The 16,715-nt window shown below is 47.5% G+C and overlaps 1 protein-coding gene across 1 annotated transcript in view; it reads right to left on the bottom strand.

Annotated features, from left to right (window-relative positions):
* Nucleotides 1-16,715, bottom strand: part of LOC141252676 (multidrug and toxin extrusion protein 2-like) — a 577,502-nt gene that overhangs the window by 368,480 nt on the left and 192,307 nt on the right. The window lies entirely within an intron of this gene.

Genomic DNA, 16,715 nt, shown 5'->3' with positions numbered 1-16,715 from the left:
GAAAATATTATCCTCCTTTTACAGTTTGACAGCAGTGTGTAAGTGAAGCTATTCACACGTGGTCGCTGCCCAGAATAGTAAACTACAAGGCCGCTATTTGAAAGGGTGGGCGTCCATCAGACATATTACATATAACTGGGGCACAAATCCAATCATTTGTAGTGAACGTGGAAAATATTGTATTCCATTTTCAGTTTTGCATCAGTGTGTCAGTGAAGCTATTCACACGTGGTCACTGCCAAGAATAGTAAACTACAAGGCCGCTATTTGAAAGCGTGGGTGTCCGTCAGACATATAACATATAACTTCGGTACAAATCCAGCCATTTGTAGTGAACATGGAAAATATTGTACTCCATTTACAGTTTTGCATCAGTGTGTCTGACGCGCCCCCAGGGCCGTGGGGTACTCGGCAGCCGGGCCTCTGGTTGCTGGGGGATATCACAGTGGCTGGCCCGGTCCATGACCCAGGGCGGTCAGTGCAAAGGGGGATATTTTTATATGGGGTTTTTGGGATTGTTCGTGATGCCACCTGTGGATTGCGGCTAAAGGGGAGCCGCCGCTGCGGAGCAGTCCTATGGAGCTGGTGTTGCGGCAGCAGGGGTGATATGGCTCTCCACAGGTAGAGCAAGCTCCAGGGCAGTGTAGGTAAATGGTGGTTGGGTTGCGCTGGACGTTGTAGTGCGGTGAGGGAAGGTGGCGCAGATAAAGAATGGACGGAGGCAGTGCAGTCATCTGAGTATTTACAGTTCTTATTGCAGTTCCACTGGTGCACTGTACAGATGCTAGCCTCCCACGTCACGCTGCGTTCACCAGGCAGGGGTTCAGCACTTCCTCAGGTAGATCAGGAGTACCTGGCGGAACCCCACTTTCTTGTGTTCCTATCTAGACCGACTTCACGCTGGGTCTTTCTCCCTCTTGCCCTGCGCTGCCCACTCTCAATCCCTCTCGGGTGCTCTTAAGTCCCTCCTGTCCATCGGAGTTCCCGGACCTGCTTGACCCTCCTGGGGATTAGAATGCGGCTTCAGCAACTGACTATAGAAGCCAGAAGCCTCCGTTTTTTCCAGCCGAGACTTGAAGTACACGACTGGGCCAGGGGCCGGTCCCCTTCTTGTGGCCTTCGATCCCTCTGTGTTCTGACAGATGCGGGGCGTACGGGTGCCTTCCTGCACTTGCCGTACCCCCTAGGATCCCTTCAACAAAACGGAGCCTACTCCCTGCTCCCCTCCTGGGCCTCTGACACTAGGCCCTAGTTGTGGAGCAGAGCTCCTACTGAGACTTTGCTCCCGGACTGTTCTTCTGAACTGTCCTCTCACTCACTAGACTGCCACCCTAAGATAGCTTCCCTTTATATATCTACTACTATGGTGCTCCCCTAAACTACTTCCTCCACCCACACCCACTACTGGTTCCCCCTACCTTTGGGTTCCCCCCACTCCAGCCAGGGTCAGGGCTCAGCAGAAGCATACATTGCGTCTTGCCTGCCTTCCAGCTGGCCTGGAGCAGTGTAGTGTTGGATGCAGGTGTTGGGGTTCCGGGCAGCACTCCCTCCTTACCTGAGAGAAGGAGACACCACACCTCTGGGTGAGGAGCAGTACCTCTGTGGCGACTGAACCCTCAGGGGCGCCACATGTCAATGAAGCGATTCACACATAGTCGCGGACAAGAATAGTAAACTACAAGGCTGGTATTTGAAAGCGTGGCCGTAAGTCAGACGTATTACATATAACTGCAGTACAAATCCAGCCATTTGTAGTGAACGTGGAAAATATTGTACTCCATTTACAGTTTGGCAGCAGTGCGTCAGTTAAGCTATTCACACGTGATCACTGTCAAGAATAGTAAACTACAGGGCCACTATTTCAAAGCGTGGGCATCTGTCAGACGTATCACATATTACTGCGGTACAAATTCAGACATTTGCAGCGACCGTGGAAAATATTATCCTCCATTTAAAATGGGCAAAGCGCGTGGCAAGGGACAAGGAACTGGACGTGATGTTAATGGTGCATGCAGAGGCCAAGGACAAGGCCACGGGCAAGCCAAAATTGTGCCACAACAAACACTCACATCTTCTCGTCTGACCTTCCTGTCCCAATTACTAGGGGACCACAGCACACCACTATTGAACCCAGAGCAGTGTCAAAAGGTTGTGGGTTGGATAGCAGATAATGCTTTCAGTCTCTTTGCCACCACCATCACCACCCTGTCTCAGTAGATGTGAGTCTGGACCCTGATCCTCCTTCCTTCCACCATGCCAAGTGCCCGGAGAAAACTGATCCCACACTTGGACACTCTGAAGAGCTGTTCACTTTTCCGTTTATAGATTCGGGCCTCACGCCCAGCCAACTTCAAGTGGGTCAAGAGGAGATCACGTATAGCAATGCCCAAATATTTGAGCAGCCACGGTCACACAAATGCCATGGTGGGAAAGTGAAATTACTGTCGCAAGAGGTGGATGATAATGAGACACAATTGCCAGAAAGTCAGAAGGAGGACCAGGGTGCGGAAGTGGAAGACGAGCTGGTGGACGATGAAGTCACTGACCCAACCTGGCAAGGTGACATCGACATGCAGAGTGAGGACAGCAGCACACAGGGGGAGGGAGGCGTAGCACCACAACAGACAGGAACAAGCAGTGTGGTGGCCACAGACACAAGGCGGGCCACCGTTCCCTGGAACACCAACACGGCGGAAGTTGCCAGTACAATTGTTCGGTCTTCCTGAGTCTGGTTGTTTTTTAAAGACTCTGCAGATAACCCCAAAAAGGCCAATTGCACCATCTACCAGGCCAGCATCAGCAGGGGTAGCAAAGCACCCGACTAAGTGGGCCGAACGCTAGGGTCCAGAAACAGTGTCTGAATTGTTCAGCTGTTGTGTGTGCATGTCAATCCCCTGTCCATGGCACTTGCGAAGATGCCTCCCGTCCTGCACCTGTCATTGCACACTCTCAAATAGCACCATCAGCAACCACATCCACGTCCTTGTCCCAGAACATCGTTCAGTTGTCCCTACCCAAGTCCTTGGAACGCAAGCGTAAATATGCAGCCAACGCCACACAGGCCACACTACTAAACTCACACATTTCGCGAATGCTTGCGCTCGAAATGTTACCTGTTAGCCTCGTGGAGATGGAAGCTTTCCACAACCTGATGGCATCGGCCGTCCCTCGGTACTTGGTCCCCAGCCGCCACTACACAAGCATGTGTCTCAGAACATTACCCATGCCCTCAACAACGCAATTACTGGGAAGGTCCACCTAACCACAGACACTTTGACAAGTGCTTGTGGGCAGGGACTTTACATCTCGCTGATGGCATACTGGGTTAATATTGTGGAAGCCGGGACCCAGTTGGACCTTGGGACGGAACACGTCCTCCCGACGGTGAGGATTGTGGGCCCTGGGTCAATCAGGGTTTCCCCCACATTCTACAGCTCCTGCACCTCCTGCCTCAGCCAAGCAGCAACAGGCTGTGCTGAGGCTAATATGCTTAGGTGACAAACCGCACACCACTGAAGAGTTGTGGAGATTAGTGATGACTAAAATGCTTGGAAACTCGTTGCTCGAGTCAAGCAAATTGGAATACTCAAATGCAACAAGCCTAATTTAAGTCTATGGGAATCTTGAGCAATTTTCCGGGCCCCCCGGCGGTCTGCAGAGGGCCTAAAAATTGCCCAAATCGATGGGAAGACCACTGGAAGCATCTCTAACTCCCAGGTCACTGCTGTCAACAATGTTGTCAAAGTATTAAGCCACTTTTACAGACTTTACAATAAAACATACAAAAACAAAATCAAAATGGATTTTCCTGGGAAAAATGTTAAGAAACATCCTTTCCAGGGTAATGTCTTATACACTGCTCAAAAAAATAAAGGGAACACTTAAACAACCGAATATAACTCTAAGTAAATCAAACTTCTGTGAAATCAAACTGTCCACTTAGGAAGCAACACTGATTGACAATCAATTTCACATGCTGTTGTGCAAATGGAATAGACAATAGATGGAAATTATTGGCAATTATCAAGACACACTCAATAAAGGAGTCGTTCTGCAGGTGGGGACCACAGACCACATCTCAGTACCAATGCTTTCTGGCTGATGTTTTGGTCTCTTTTGAATGTTGGTTGTGCTTTCACACTTGTGGTAGCATGAGACAGACTCTACAACCCACAGAAGTTGCAGCTCATCCAGGATGGCACATCAATGCGAGCTGTGGCAAGAAGGTTTGCTGTGTTTGTCAGCATAGTGTCCAGAGGCTGGAGGTGCTACCAGGAGACAGGCCAGTACACCAGGAGACGTGGAGGGGGCCGTAGTAGGGCAACAACTCAGCAGGAGGACCGCTACCTCCGCCTTTGTGCAAGGAGGAACAGGAGGAGCGCTGCCAGAGCCCTGCAAAATGACCTCCAGCAGACCACAAATGTGCATGTGTCTGCACATACGGTTAGAAACTGACTCCATGAGGGTGGTATGAGGGCCCGACATCCACAGATGGGGGTTGTGTTCACAGCCCAACACCGTGCAGCCCTCCATGTGCTCGCCAGCGGTAGCCTGACTGCCATTAGGTACCGAGATGAGATCCTCAGACCCCTTGTAAGACCATATGCTGGTGCGGTTGGCCTTGGGTTCCTCCTAATGCAGGACAATGCCAGACCTCATGTGTCTGGAGTGTGTCAGCAGTTCCTGCAAGATGAAGGCATTGAAGCTATGGACTGGCCCGCCCGTTCCCCAGACCTGAATCCGATTGACCACATCTGGGACATTATGTCTCGCTTCATCCACCAACGTCACGTTCCACCACAGACTGTCCAGGAGTAGGCGGATGCTTTAGTCCAGGTCTGGGAGGAGATTCCACAGGAGACTATCCACAACCTCATCAGGAGCATTCCCAGGCGTTGTAGGGAGGTCATACAGGCACGTGGAGGCCATACACAATACTGAGCCTCATTTTGACTTGTTTTAAGGACATTACATCAAAGTTGGATCAGCCTGTAGTGTGTTTTTCCACTTTAATTTTGGGGGTGACTCCAAATCCAGGCCTCCATTGGTTAATAAATTTGATTTCCATTGATGATTTTTGTGTGTTTTGTTGTACAGAACAAAGTATTCAATGAGAATATTTCATTCAATCAGATCTAGGATGTGCTATTTGAGTGTTCCTTTTATTTTTTTGAGTAGTGTATGTAAGGTGAAATAAATATACTGTACAAAAACAAAAATACTCCTCCACACCTTGGGCTATGTTCACACGTAGCATTTTTGAAGCGTTTTTACACTTTTGCATTGCTTTCAATGGTGAAAAATACATTCACCGGTAAATGTAATTTTTAGAGTTGAGCCACCCCCGTAGTGTTCGAGTTCGGTTCGGTTCGTCGAACACCTTCGAACACCGTTAAAACCAATGGCAGGCAAACAAAAACACATAGAAACACATAGAAAACACCTTCAAAGGTGTCCAAAAGCTGACAAACTGCTCAGAAGACACAACTAACACATGGAAAAGTGACAAGTACATATAGTTATGCAAAAAGAAAAGAGGTGGAGGAGTAAAAGGAGGGGGAGACACAGATATAGGCATGTCATGCCCTTCTAAAACCAAAAAAGTGCGAAGCCGACACGGCCAGTCCGTTCCTGCCCATGCGACCTCCGTGTCGCCGGGTTTGTGCCAGAGCTGCGGTGGACCCTGACGGCCAGCCTCCCTCTCCCAATACTGGTGCCTGTCCGCTGGTGGGTCGAGCGAGCACCCCTGCGGTAGAGGCAGGTCTAATCTTTTGAATTTAAATTGTCTCTGTAATTTGAATGAGTACACTTTAAATCCTTTTACAAGGATCTATTGGAGGGCAAGTCTGATGCCAGCAGCCGCGGGAATTCCATCTCCAGTAGCGTCCACTAAAGCTGCTGCAGTTAAAAGCTTTTATATGGATCGAGCTTGGCGGTCCACCGCAAGGCGTCCTACCGCCAGTCCCAGCCCCTGTGCCTTGGGGTGCCTCCCCGATGCTCTTCACTGAGTGTCCCGGGGGCCCGAACCATTTCCTTTGAAAAAATTTAGTGTCCAAACTACAGGTGGTGTAGCTTGCTTAACAGGTGGGATAATCTGCTGACTAGCAGACACTGCTGCTACATCCAAATTATTTCCTGGGCTTGATGCAGTTAAAAATTTGTAATTAGATCTACAGGCGGTGGCTACTCCGCTGACTAGCAAACACTGCTACTAGGCCCAAAGTATTGCCTGGGCTAGATGCAGTTAAAAATTTGTAATTAGATACTCTCGTTGGATGCTGAGAAAGCATTCCATAGAGTCTCCTGGCACGCCATATATTATTCTCTTAAAAAGCTTGTGGTAGGGGTCTAGGGGACCCTTTTATAGCCAAAATCATGGCCCTGTATCGCAATCCGTCAGCTAGGCTGAAGATAAATGGAACATTTTCATCACCTTTCATAATCACCAATGGGACAAGGCAGGGATGTCCTCTGTCCCCTCTCTTATACATCCTAGTGATGGAGCACCTGCTCTCATCAATTCGCCATAACCCCAATATTAGGTGGATTGAGGTGGGAGGCACCGAGTACAAGTGCTCTGCATTTGCTGATGATGTCCTAGTATATATCACTCAACCACATATATCCATCACTGCTGTTATGGCTGAAATAGATCACTTTGGTACATGGTCAAATTTTAAAATCAATGCAGCGAAGTCTGAGGCCCTTGATGTCTCCCTCCCCAAATCCATACAGGATTCCATCCAGTCCAACTTTCCCTTTGCCTGGCCCTCACAGGGTATCAAATACTTAGGAATTTGTATTCATAGAGACCTCTCCCGTCTATTTTATCTTAATTTTGGGCCCTTTATTGAACAACTCCATAAAGATCTTACTTCTTGGACGGTGAAGGATTTTTCCTAGTTCGGCAGAATAAGTATACTAAAAATTAACGTCCTACCTAAACTCTTATAGCTCTTCCAAACCATTCCCGTGGTAATTCCATCAAATTTTTGGAAAAGACTACGCAGTAGCTTTTAGTCTCCCCCAGGATGACACAGGTGGGGCAGATGGTGGTTGTCGCGGCCCGCTAGGCCGCTTTGTAGCACAGTGAGCTTCGCACTGCAACTTATGCTTCATATCCATGTGACGGTTCATGCATGAAGTGCTCAAACTATGGATTTTTTGGCCTCTATTTAGCTTTTGGTGACAAATGTTACAGATAACACGAGCTGGGTCATCCTTATCGATCTGAAAAAATGCACAGGCTATACAAGGTATAGAGCCCATGCGACTCTGCTACTAGCAATACTATCAAATGATTGGCTGGGTTAGATGCAGAGCGTCTGGGTTTGGTTGGGGGTTCCCACAGTCTGCCTAGGCTAGATGCAGTTAAAAATTCTCATTAGATACACAGGCGGTGCAGCTTGCTTCGCAGCTGGGCTAATATGCCCAAAGTATTGGTAGACTCTATACTAAATAAGGAAGGATTCACTGACTGTGGTGGCCCCTCCGTGGGCCATGGCGATTGGTGGAGATTTGGTGGATGATTATAGGAGAAAGCTCCTTAATAGAGAAAGTTGGTGGATTTATACTTTAAATACACGTGTACCAGCGGGTTTAAACATCAGACATGATTTGATGTATCATTATGAGTGATCATTTATAGATTATTATTATATATGTTCCTTTTTTCTTCTTTTCTTTTTCTTTTTGATTATTTACATTTATATGCATTGTTTCTATGCTATACGATTTTAACATGGTATGTGTGTTTAAATTTCTGATTAACTCAGCCTTGAACAGGTGCATAGCAGGACATGACATATAAATACCACTTCCTTGCTGTTTTTTTGCTATGCAATGATTAAGAACTCGTATATATATTGTGCAGAAAGAAGGGTGAAAGTCCGCCCAGGCGGGAGGAAATTGGAGTTTCATCAGACATATTTGAACTGGAGAGGTATTAGAGGCCTGCAATGGCCACAAGTACTAATGGAGGTAATCAAGGTAGGGAGAGAGGCAAGAGGTCCGGTCATCTTAGTTATACAGGCCGGGGGAAACGACATAGCTTATCACAAGAGCGCATAACTAATGGCAATAATGAAACTAGACACTGGGCGCTTCAGAGAATTTTTCACAAAACTAACTATAGTATGGTCAGAGATTGTGCCGAGAGCGGTATGGCAAGGTGCGTCAGACATCACGGCCATCGAACGGACAAGGCAGGTAATAAATATTCGGATGGCAAAATTTATAAGAGACAGAGGCTGTGTAGTGATACGACACCGACAACTGGAAGGAGATAAAGCAGGCCTCATACGGCCCCACAGTGTTCACTTAATGGATAGTGGACTGGACATATTCCTGTCAGGACTCCAGGACGGATTGGAACAAGCGTTAAGAGTGATGGATGGGGGTCGGAGTCCTGCATACGAGTAAGCAGGATCCTCCGTGGCCTGGAAATAGAAAGGACATGTTGGAGAGATACACTTGTTGGCCAACTTGCCGTTGTGGAGACTGGAGACACAGGGCATGCTGCAACAAGCTGAATTATTTTAGAAATAAAATGCATTTCTAAGGGAATGAGTATAAACAGTTAATAAAGCTGTGACCGATCCTCACCCATCCAGTTGTAAGAGTTACATGATTGTATTTTCAATGAAAGGGGGGCGTTAGGGGGCTGAGCGTCTGGGCTTGGTTAGGGGTCCCCACAGTCTGCCTAGGCTAGATGCATTTAAAAATCATTATTAGATACAAAGGCGGTGCAGCTAGCTTCGCAGCTGGGTTACTACGCTAACTAGCAGACACTGAAGCTTTGGAGCAGACCTCTGAGTAAACAGCTCTTCAGACTCAACCATCTGTGTTACCCCAAGCCATAGTGTATGTATTTTCTTATGGTTAAAAGCGAGGGGGGGGGAAGACCCAACCCACCTCTAATTGACGATGGCAACGTCACGTAAAACAAAGCAAGGGGACTCCAAAAAGAGTCTCCATTTTTTCCAAAAATTTGTGGCACAGACACCACTTAAGTGGCATCAATTGCCCCAGAGTTGTTTAAAACGGTTGGTTATAATGAGTACCACACACTGCTACTATGCCCAAAATTATTTTCCAGACAAGATGCAGCTAAAAATTATTAGTAATTTGCAAGCTGGTGGAGCTTAGTATAGATGGCATAATAGAATGAGTACCGCACACTGCTACAGGCCCAAAATTATTTTCCAGACAAGATGCAGCTAAAAATTATTAGTAATTTGCAAGCTGGTGGAGCTTAGTATAGATGGCATAATGGAATGAGTACCGCACACTGCTAGAGGCCCAAAATTATTTTCCAGACAAGATGCAGCTAAAAATTATTAGTAATTTGAAAGCTTAAAACGGTTGGTGAGGTGATTTTACGAAATCCTAAAGCTTTTACTCTCCCCAGGATGACACAGGGGTAGAAAAGTCCTTGCGGATCCATGATTTGTTCATCTTTATGAACGTGAGTCTGTCTACATTCTCAGTGGACAGCCGCGTGCGCTTATCTGTCAGCAACCACCAGCAGCGCTGAACACACGTTCAGAGAGAACGCTGGCTGCGGGGCATGACAAGATTTCCAAGGCGTAAGTGGCGAGCTCCAGCCATTTATCCAGACTGGAAGCCCAAAAAGAGCAAGGGTCCAGTGACACAGTCATGGCTTCGATGTTTACTTGGAGATACTCCTGTACCATCGTCTCTAGGCGTTGACTATGTGTCAGACTTCTTGTCTCCTGTGGCCATGGAAAGGATGGGCTAAAAAAGCTGTGAAATGATTCCGCAAAATTGCTGTTACCAGCAGATACTGTGTTTCTGTTACGGTTTGAGTGCTTAACACTCGAAAGTCCCACGGTTGGCAAGTTAGAACTGTGAGATTCACTACATGCACCACTGGTGTTTTGTGGAAAAGCACATGTAAGATTCTGCAACAGTCTCTGCTAATACTCCTGCATGCGTGAATCCCTTTCTATGGCAGGAATTATTTCAGCAAATTTACTTTTGTACCGGGGATCTAATCGTGTGGCAACCCAGTAGTCAGGATTATTTTGAATTCTGACAATTCGAGGGTCATGTTGCAGGTAGTGCAGCAAGAAGGCACTCATGTGTCTTGCGCATCCAGGAGCACCAAGTCCCTGTTGTGTTGGTGGCGAGGTAACAATCATGCTTCCTTCCTCTGCCCTCTCCCCCCAACCTCACACAACAGAAATGTGATCAAGGTCTCCCTCATCTGTTGAGTCTTCCATCAGTTCGTCCTCCACTTCTTCCTGGGCTCCTGCACCTTCCTCACTAGTTTGACTGCTACCATGCGCTCTGGTAAATCCATCTCCCCCACCCTCACATGCCTGCCGCCTTGGTGCTGCCGACCGTCTGGACCTTGCAGATGTTAGCCCTTCTGCATACAACTCCTCCTCCTCTACTTCCTCCACCTCCTCTTGTCGCACCACCTGACTCCGAATTCTGTTTAACATGTGCTCCAGCATGTAAATCACCGGAATAGTCATGCTGATAATGGCATCGTCAGCACTAAACATCTTCGTCGCCATTTCAAAACTGTGCAGAAGGGTGCATAGGTCCCTGATCTGAGACCACTCCTCCAGCGTGATTTGCCCCATCTCTGGATCCATTTGGCCCAGGCTATACGTCAGAACGTATTGCACCAGGGCTTGTCGGTGCTGCCACAATCGCTGCAACATGTGCAGAGTTGAATTCCACAGGGTAGGCACATCGCATTTTAGCCAGTGAAGTGGCAGGCCCAACGACTTCTGTAGAGATGTAAGTCGCTGAGCTGCAGGATGCGAACGGCGGAAGTGAGCACACAACGACTGTGCCCTCTGCAGAAGGCCATCTAGTCCGGGATAGTGGCCTAAAAATTGACAACCAGGTTCAACACGTGAGCCATACAAGGCACGTGTGTGACATTGCCCCGGCGAAGGGCCGCACCGAGGTTTGCAGCATTGTCGCACACGGCCTTCCCTGGTTGCAGGACCAGTGGAGACAACCATTCATGAAACTGATTCTCCAGAGCTGACCACAACTCCTCAGCTGTGTGACTCACATTTCCCAGACATTTCAAAGTAAAAACCGCCTGATGACATTGAGCCCTGCTGCCAGCATAATAAGGAGGTGTGCAGGGTCCCTTCTGCACAGTTAGAAAGCGTGTGCCAAGACCAGACAGGCTTTGGGTGCAGGTGGAGGACCGAGAGGAGGTTGAGGAGGCAGAAGCAGTGGAGGAACTTCGAGAAAAAGAGGATTGACGCACAACTCGTGGGGACGGCAAGACTTGGACAGCAGCCCCTTGTCCTGCTGTCACCATAGTTACCCAGTGCCCAGTCAGCGACATGTAACGCCCCTGTCCATGCCTACTCGTCCAAGTGTCTGTGGCGAAATGCACCCTGTCACACACAGAGTTTCTCAAAGAAGCGGTGATGTTGTGTGCGACATGCTGGAGGAGCGCAGGCACAACTTTCCTTGAGAAGTAGTGCCGATTGGGCATCTGGTACTGGGGCACTGCGACGGACATAAGGTCTCGAAAATCCTCTGTGTCCACCAGGTGGAAAGGCAGCATTTCTGTAGCCAAGAGTTGCAGATGGTGAAATTCAACCTCTTAGCTTTCTCATGGCTAGGAGGAAATGGTCTTTTACTTGTCCACATCTGAGGGACCAAGGGCTGGCTGTTGTGCTTAGACGGGGATGAGAAGGGTGTCCCCGGCAAACTTCCGGTCTGTGAGGGAGATGCAGGCGGAAATGTTAGGTTGCCTTGATCCAAAGGTGGTGCTCTCGATGTCGGAGAGCGCTCAACACCAGCTGGTGTTTCCACCTCCAAAGAAAATGATGACCTGCCAATCACGCTGGCTGTTGCAGGTAAAGAGGTGGCAGGTCTGTGTCCCAAAACAGGTGTGACTGCTGTCCCCCCAGTCACAGAGGATGAAGATGCCGCGGATGCACAAGATGGGGCAGACAGTGGTTGGCCCGGCCCACTAGGCCGCATTATAGCACAGTGAGCTTCCCACTGCAACTTATGCTTCATATCCATGTGACGGATCATGCATGAAGTACTCAAACTATGGATTTTTTGGTCTCTACTTAGCTTTTGGTGACAAATGTTACAGATAACACGAGTAGTGTTGAGCCACCCCCGTAGTGTTCGAGTTCAGTTCGTCAATCACCCGTATGTTCGCCGAACTCTTAGTTGAACTGTTCGTCGAACACCGTTAAAACCATTGGCAGGCAAACAAAAACACATAGAAACACATAGAAAACACCTTCAAAGGTGTCCAAAAGCTGACAAACTGCTCAGAAGACACAACTAACACATGGAAAAGTGACAAGTACATATAGTCATGCGAAAAGAAAAGAGGTGGAGGAGTAAAAGGAGGGGGAGACACAGATATAGGCATGTCATGCCCTTCTAAAACCAAAAAAGTGCGAAGCCGACACGGCCAGTCCGTTCCTGCCCGTGCGACCTCCGTGTCGCCGGGTTTGTGCAAGAGCCGTGGTGGACCCTGACGGCCAGCCCCCCTCTCCCAATACTGGTGCCTGTCCACCGGTAGGTCGAGCGAGCCCCCCTGCGGTGGAGGCAGGTCTAATCTTTTTAGTTTAAATTGTCTCTCTAATTTGAATGAGTACACTTTAAATCATTTTACAAGGATCTATTGGAGGGCAAGTCTCATGCCAGCAGCCGCGTAATTCCAGCTCCAGTAGCGTCCACTAAAGCTGCTGCAGTTAAAAAGCTTTTATAAGGATCGAGCTTGGCGGTCCACCGCAAGGCGTCCTACCGCCAGTCCCAGCCCCTGTGCCTTGGGGTGCCTCCCCGATGCTCTTCACTGAGTGTCCCGGGGGCACGAACCATTTCCTTTGAAAAAGTTAAGTGTCCAAACTACAGGTGGTGTAGCTTGCTTAACAGCTGGGATAATCCGCTGACTAGCAGACACTGCTACTAGGCACAAAGTATTTCCTGGGCTAGATGCAGTTAAAAATTTGTAATTAGATACTCTCGTTGGATGCTGAGAAAGCATTCCATAGAGTCTCCTGGCACGCCATATATTATTCTCTTAAAAAGCTTGGGGTAGGGGTCTCTGGGACCCTTTTATAGGCAAAATCACGTCCCTGTATCGCAATGCGTCACCTAGGCTGAAGATAAATGGAACATTTTCATCACCTTTCATAATCAGCAATGGGACAAGGCAGGGATGTCCTCTGTCCCCTCTCTTATACATCCTAGTGACGGAGCACCTGCTCTCATCAATTCGCCATAACCCCAATATTAGGTGGATTGAGGTGGGAGGCACCGAGTACAAGTGCTTTGCATTTGCTGATGATGTCCTAGTATATATCACTCAATCACATATATCCATCACTGCTGTTATGGCTGAAATAGATCACTTTGGTACATGGTCAAATTTTAAAATCAATGCAGCGAAGTCTGAGGCCCTCGATGTCTCCCTCCCCAAATCCATACAGGATTCCTTCCAGTCCAACTTTCCCTTTGCCTGGCCCTCACAGGGTATCAAATACTTAGGAATTCGTATTCATAGAGACCTCTCCCATCTATGTTATCTTAATTTTGGGCCCTTTATTGAACAACTCCATACAGACCACGGTTGGCAAGTTAGAACTGTAAGATTCACTACGTGAACCACTGGTGTTTTGTGGAAAAGCACATGTACACTGTGTTCCAAATTATTATGCAAAAAGTGTTTAGGCGTGATAAGGTAAGAATTTTTTTGTTTGTCAGTTAAACTCATTGATGGTGATGTGTGTCAGGGCTCTTTATATCACTGTATGCAATAGCAGACACCTGTGCTAATTAGTTTGGCAGGTGTGTCCAATGAAAGGCAAGACTACTTAAGAAGGCTGTCCCACATTATTAAGCAGCCTACATTTTCTGCCAAAATGGGAAAGAAAAAGGATGTGTCGGCTGCTGAGATGCAACAAATTGTGGAGTCTTTAGGTCAAGGCATGACTACAATCAACATTGCCAAGACACTTCAACCTGATCATCGCACAATCAAGAAGTATGTAGCTGATTCACAGTACACACGTGTGCGTGCTGATAAGGGAAAATTGAGGACTCTTTCCTACAGGCAATTACGTCAGGTTAAAAGAGCAGTGGCAAAAAAGCCTTGTCATAGCAGCAGACAAATTTTTGAAGCTGCTGATGCCACCAACGTCCCCCGAACAACAAGATGCAGGGTCCTTCAGAGGTTTGCAGCTGTGCGTAAGCCACCCTGTCGACCTCCTCTATTCACTGTACACAAGCAGAAACGGCTCCAGTGGGCCAAACAATACATGAAGACTGACTTCAAATCTGTTTTGTTCACCGATGAGTGCCGTGCAACGCTCGATGGTCCAGATGGATAGAGTGGAGGATGGCTGGTTGATGGACACCCCATGCAAACACGGCTACGGCGCCAACAAGGAGGAGGTGGAGTAATGTTTTGGGCTGGAATCATGGGGAGAGAGATTTTCGGCCCCTTTAGGATCCCTGAAGGGTAAAGATGAACTCCATAATGTATGTGGAGTTTCTCAAACAGCACTTCCTGCCATGGTTCAAGAAGAAGAACCGTGTATTCCGCAGCAATATCATTTTCATGCATGATAATGCCCCGTCTCATGCTGCACATAACACATCTGCATCTCTGGCTGATATGGGCATAAAAGGGGACAAACTTATGGTGTGACCCCCATTCTCCCCTGACCTCAGCCCCAATGAGAACCTCTGGAGCATCATCAAAAGGAGTGTCTATGATGGCGGGAGGCAGTTCACATCTAAGCAACAGCTCTGGGAGGGTATTCTGTCCTCATGCAAAACAATTGAAGCAGAAACCATCCAAAACCTGACAAATTCAATGGACGAGAGAGTTCAGAAGCTCCTTTCGAACAAGGGGTCCTATGTGCAAATGTAACATCACCTAGAATTAAATTTTGAGTTGAAAACTGTTTGATTTCAGTTTCTAATAACCTGCTAATGCTTATAATTTCAAAAATGACAATTTTTTTGTTCTTTATTAAAATGAAAAGGTTGATCGAAGAGTGTGGGGGACCTAAGAGTGTGGCAACCCAGTAGTCAGGATTACTTCGAATATTGACAATCTGAGGGTCATGTTGCAGGTAGTGCAGCAAGAAGGCACTCATGTGTCTTGTGCATCTAGGAGCCTCAAAATTATTTTCCGAGCTAGATGCAGCTAAAAATTATTATTAATTTGAAAGCTGGTGGAGCTTAGTATAGATGGCCTAATAGAATCAGTACTGCAAACTGCTACAAGGCCCAAATTATTTTCTAGCCAAGATACAGATAAACATGATTAGTAATTTTAAATCTGGTGGAGTTTAGTATAGATGGCCTAACAGAATCAGTACTGCACACTGCTACAAGGCCCAAATTATTTTCCAGCCAAGATACAGATAAACATGATTAGTAATTTTAAATCTGGTGGAGTTTAGTATAGATGGCCTAATAGAATCAGTACTGCACACAGCTACAAGGCCCAAATTATTTTCCACCCAAGATACAGATAAACATGATTAGTAATTTGAAAGCTTAAAACGGTTGGTGAGGTGATTTTAACAAATCATCAAGCTTTTACTCTCCCCAGGATGACACAGGGGTAGAAAAGTCGTTTCGGATCCATGATTTGTTCATCTTTATGAACGTGAGTCTGTTTACATTATCAGTGGAGAGCCGCGTGCGCTTATCTGTCAGCACACCACCAGCAGCGCTGAACACACGTTCAGACAGAACGCTGGCTGCGGGGCATGACAAGATCTCCATGGCGTAAGTGGCAAGCTCTGGCCATTTATCCAGATTGGAAGCCCAAAAAGAGCAAGGGTCCAGTGACACAGTCATGGCTTCAATGTTTACTTGGAGATACTCCTGTACCATTGTCTCTAGGCGTTGACTATGTGTCAGACTTCTTGTCTCCTGTGGCTTTGCAAAGGATGGGCTAAAAAAGTGGTGAAATGATTCCGCAAAACTGATGTTACCAGCAGATACTGTGTTTCTGTTACGTTTTGAGTGCTGAACACTCGACGGTCCCACGGTTGCAAGTTGGAACTGTGAGATTCACTACGTGAACCACTAGTGTTTTGAGGAAAAGCACATATAAGATTCTGCAACAGTCTCTGCTGATACACCTGCATGCGTGCATCTCTTTCTATGGCAGGAATAATTTCTGCAAATTTACTTTTGTACAGGGGATCTAACAGTGTGGCAACCCAGTAGTCAGGATTATTTCTAATTCTCACAGTTCGAGGGTCATGTTGCAGGTAGTGCAGCAAGAAGGCACTCATGTGTCTTGCGCATCCAGGAGCACCAAGTCCCTGTTGTGTTGGTGGCGAGGTAAAAATCATGCTTCCTTCCTCTGCCCTCTCCCCCCAACCTCGCACAACAGAAATGTGATCAAGGTCTCCCTCATCTGATCAGTCTTCCATCAGTTCGTCCTCCACTTCTTCCTGGGCTCCTGCACCTTCATCACTAGTTTGGCTGCTACCATGCGCCCTGGTAAAACCATCTCCCCCACCCTCACATGCCTGCCGCCTTGGTGCTGCCGACCGTCTGGACCTTGCAGATGTTAGCCCTTCTGCATACAACTCCTCCTCCTCTACTTCCTCCACCTCCTCTTGTGCCACCACCTGACTCCGAATTCTGTTTAACATGTGCTCCAGCATGTAAATCACTGGAATAGTCATGCTGATAATGGCATCGTCAGCACTAAA

Source organism: Phyllobates terribilis, unplaced genomic scaffold (assembly GCF_046119375.1).
Source record: "Phyllobates terribilis strain yellow unplaced genomic scaffold, ASM4611937v1 Scaffold_2__4_contigs__length_985480577, whole genome shotgun sequence".
NCBI classification, from domain to species: Eukaryota; Metazoa; Chordata; class Amphibia; order Anura; family Dendrobatidae; genus Phyllobates; species Phyllobates terribilis.
The sequence above is the reverse complement of the archived record's forward strand: the minus strand, read 5'-3'. Positions and strand labels throughout refer to the sequence as shown.